This window comes from Triticum aestivum, chromosome 7A (assembly GCF_018294505.1).
Source record: "Triticum aestivum cultivar Chinese Spring chromosome 7A, IWGSC CS RefSeq v2.1, whole genome shotgun sequence".
Lineage (NCBI taxonomy): Eukaryota > Viridiplantae > Streptophyta > Magnoliopsida > Poales > Poaceae > Triticum > Triticum aestivum.
In genome coordinates this window covers 7,071,818-7,076,583 of record NC_057812.1, presented here as the reverse complement: position 1 = coordinate 7,076,583, position 4,766 = coordinate 7,071,818, and positions in this window count along the sequence as shown.

Below are 4,766 nucleotides of genomic sequence, written 5' to 3'. Positions count from 1 at the left end.
GTGCTAAAGCTAGCTACAGATCAAGACTTGGCAGCCGCGGCAGCCATAGATAGTAGTTCGGCCGATGGCGGACCTCGTCCCGCTGAATAATAATCCGTACGACGGCGGCGGCGGCGAGGCCGAGGCCGTGGTGGCGGAGCCTGAGGAGCGGAGCAGGCTTAGCTCATCTGCGCGGTGGGTCTCTACTACCTTGTCTTCCGCGCCTTCTCCAACCTGCTGCTCACCGGCCGGCGGTTTCCACCGCCACGGCATAATGTCTAGTGACCTCAGTACCTCACGCTGTGAGAATAAATTTGAAGCGCACAGTCGATCTACCAAGAATTAAGCAATCACACGAGCACGACATCGAGATTTGTTAACAAGATTCATCATCTTGGCTACATCCCCGGGCCTGACTACAGGCGCTCCTCCCCGTGACACCGTCATAATACCGCACACCAGCCACCCGGGCGCCGGCTCCCTCTACGTGCCTGTGCTATTATGTTGGCATAGATTACATAGTGTGTCTACCCCGCTATATATGAGAGGCCTAAGATACAAGTGTCCTATTAGGACACGACTTCATATCCTATCTAAACACAATACAACTACAAGTCCAACTGTAACCTACCTCGTACACTATATTCGACACAACTCCAACAAATTCCACCTTGGCGAATATACTCCATCACCCTGAATTCGGCAATGCGTCAAACTTCCATGTACATTGGACTTGAGCTTATCCCATGAGTACCGCTGCTACTCCAAAGACTCCATATGACTCCACCTGCAACTTGTAATCCCTTCTTTTCTTGACCACAGTCAACACTCGAGCAAAAATTAAGTTCCTTGCTACTCTAGTTTGTGCTCCCAACTTCCAGAGTATCAGTCTAATGACATCACACACTGATCACTGACCTGCGTGAAAGTGAACAACTCACATATTGGGTGCCACACATAAGAGTTACCTGAACTCAACATCACCGCTCCTTTCTTGACTGTCAGTCTGAAACTTGAAGGAATTTAACCATTGCCTTTTGTCATCCCAAGTCAAATTCGCAGTTTTCTCACCACATGTATGACCACCAGAGCCCTGGCCCGTCTCCATGTCCCGTGCGCGCCGCATGCCTCGCCGCTATTACCGCGTCGAGCCTCCGCTGTCCCGGTCGAGTCTCAAGGGTCGTGAACCCACACCACTCAACCCCCACTGCAGAGTACCACCGATTATCACCGATCGATGACGAGTTTCACGCTTCCATCAGACCATTGGGATCCAGTCCGAACTACGTGCCCCTCGCTTTTCCCGCTGAATAGGCTTCGACTCTCTGTGCACTTACGCCGTAGCCCCTCAATCCAGCTCCACCTTCAACATGACTCCATGGTAGATGATCAGTCCACCCCTACGCCCCGTCGACTTCAAGCTCCGTGTGTACATCACCTTGAATCAACCCCGCGCCATAGCCTTGTCGAAGCCACACAAGCCATCGGGCCTGCGCCACGTGTTTTCACGCCCCAGAAGTCGGTCACCATCAGCATCACGCTTCTATGTCGTCGTCGCCGATCCCACCACCGTTTTCTGTACCAACCGACTTATGCCGATCTGTCAGACTGCCAAGTCAGACCCAGCCGAACTTGTCCGGCCGCATGACATACTCCAGACTCCACGAGCCTCGTACGCACGTCATCTATCTTGATTTCCCTTCGACCATCATGCTGAACAACGCCGTCGCTGACCATCTTCATACACGATCTACGTACAAAGCCAAAAACTCCAAAGGAAAAAGCACATAAGTGTTTGATAGCAAAGTATTATATAAACCAAAGTATCAAAAACTGCAATAATTTTGTCTCTAGGTATGAGATAACATGGTTTTACCATAACAGAGTTTTTTTGAAGTATTTACAATACATAGAACATGTTTGGTCGTCGCCACAAAACACAGTATTGCAGCCTAGCCGTTGCGTTCAAACTTCAAACACTCACAGCTGCCTAGCCGTTAGCAGTGCAAGCACACGCAGCGGCCGGCTGTTTGAATACTATTTCTGTTGAGCTTTTATAACTAGCTAGCTTGATATCCCTAACCATCAGCGTATATAACAAACCGAGGGTAGCTTGTGTATACAAAAAAGATCACCCATGGCACGGCGTCTCACCTGGTGGTGAAGCTACACATAGACGGAGCGGCTTGCCCTTGTTCGCGTCACCATTGAGGCGCAGCGGAGCTACGTGTGGAGCTGGCGACCCAACACGTGGCGTAGTTGGTCAGTCATCCGTGTCACTGTCGGGGGGGGGGGGGGGGGCACGAAGAGCTGCGCGGGAACTGGAATCACGCGGCCATCGTCGGTGCATTCACTACTTGCATCGTCTCTGTCCTCTGTAAGTCCTCCTAGTTGCTCCATCAATGTGGGGGAATTTTTTGAAGCGTAAACACCGAGAAGATGATGAGTTAGCCATCATCGAAGCCGTATACAAAGGCGAGAGAGGTTCAAGCAATCGCCAACGTATTCACACTTCCATCCTTACGGGGCATGAGTACGTGAGAGAAATTTTAGAGGGTCATGAATTGAGATGTAAAAGAGATTTTCGGATGGAAAAATATGTATTTCATAATTTGGTTAAGTGCTTCCGAGAGAGACAACTTCTACGAGATGAGAGGCTTGTCTCCGTGGAAGAACAAGTCGCAATATTCTTATATACCCTTTCGGCGAATGCAAGCAACCGTACTCTACAAGGGCGATTTCAACACAGTGGTCAAACCATAAGTACCTATTTCAATAAAGTGCTACAAAGTATCATGTCATTATCTGGACAGCTCATGCAGTTGCCACCAGTTAATGTTCCTTTGAAGGTTTCAAGCAACCCTAAATTTATGCCGTACTTTCAGGTATGCATCTTGTATCTTGTTGTTCTTACATATAATTTATAAATATTGTTACGTATTTTCATTAGTATTTCTTGTCTTTATGAAGGATTGTATCGGAGCAATTGATGGGACGCATGTTCCAATTAGCATATCTCCAAGACTACAAGACCCATATCGCAATAGAAAAGGAACATTATCACAAAATGTCATGGTGGCATGTAATTTTGATAATCAATTCGTCCATGTTAGTGCGGGCTGGGAAGGTTCAGCTTCTGATGCTCGAGTGCTACAAGATGCACTAGAAAATAATTTCTATGTGCCAGAGGGAAAATTTTATTTGGTTGATGCAGGATATGCAAATACACCTAATTTTATTGCACCCTACCGAAATGTCAGGTACAAACCAGTTCTTCTATTAGAGCAACAACCCTAAAGTGCAAATACATCTATCTTCATTATGTTTTGAATTTCAGGTACCATTTGAACGAGCAAGCCAAATGCAACCAAAGGCCACAAAATGCTAAAGAGCTATTCAATCTCAGGCATGCACAACTCCGTAATCACATCGAGCGCATCATTGGCGTTGTGAAGCAGCGTTTCCCGGTATTGAAGTGTGCTTCACATTACCCAATTGAATCTCAACCTGATATTGTCATAGCATGTTGTGCACTTCATAACTTTATTCGCAATCACGAGGGGGGCGAACAATGGTTTGACCAGGTTGGCTCCAATATTGACCCAATACATATAGTTGATATTCCAAGTGGGGATGCAAAATACAGAAGTGATGTACAGTCTCTCAATGAGCGGCGTGCATTGGGTCATTCAAAAAGAGATCAAATTGCTGAATCAATGTGGAAAGACTACTGTGAGTATCTCCAGGAGCGTGCTAGAAGAAATAGCACATGACTTGTGCAATTGTTGAAGAAAGAATAAAACTCATACGATCAGCGGAATCATTTTATGAAAATAATGTAGTAGCTTTCTCATTCATGAATAATGTACTTTACATTTCTATGAGTAGATATGTAATATATAATGCAAGTATCAACTTGTGCAAGAAATATTAGTTAGTCATGTACCATGGAATTTTCTTCTAAGGACCTGATCAAATGCGCAAGGTCCACCAAAAATATTATTGCGCTATATATACAACTTACATATACTATCACCTACAAGCCGGGTGCACAAATAACATGGCGGAGGTAACAAAAATAAAACGACTGTAATTTTTAGGAAAGGAACTGGAGTGCCATCAAAATAAAAGTTTAGAGATGAGACAAATGTATGCTGAGATACATTCGTGTTCCTCTTTTTAACCATGCACTAGTAGAAAACAGGGCTATGGTCCAGGCCGGCTCAGCCCATTAGTCCCGGTTCAGTGTAGAACCGGGACTAATGTGGGCATTGGTCCCGGTTCGTGAGCCCAGGGGGCCGGCCGGGCCACGTGGGCCATTGGTCCCGGTTCGTCTGGACCTTTTGGTCCCGGTTGGTGGGATGAACCGGGACCAATGGGCCTCGCTCCTGGCCCACCACCATTGGTCCCGGTTGGTGGCCTGAACCGGGACCAAAGGCTCCCCTTTAGTCCCGGTTCTTGCCACAAATCGGGACCAATGAGGTGCCTATATATACCCTCGCCCGCGAGCAGAGCACTCCAGTGCTCTGTTTTTCTCTGGCCGGCGAGGGGAGGGGTTTGTGGTGCTCTAGCTCACCTCCTATGCACATGAGGTGTTCGATGGAATGCCCGAGCCACACTACTTAAACTTTCTCCTCTCGAAGCTCGACCTCCAAGCTCCATTTTCCTCGAGATTTGTCTAGATTTAGCGGTCCGTCACGCCCCGTCCCCGTCTTCACCGCCGTCGATCACCCGCGCTGATCTCATCACCGACACCACCGTGGTGAGCCTCTTGTTCTTATCTTCTT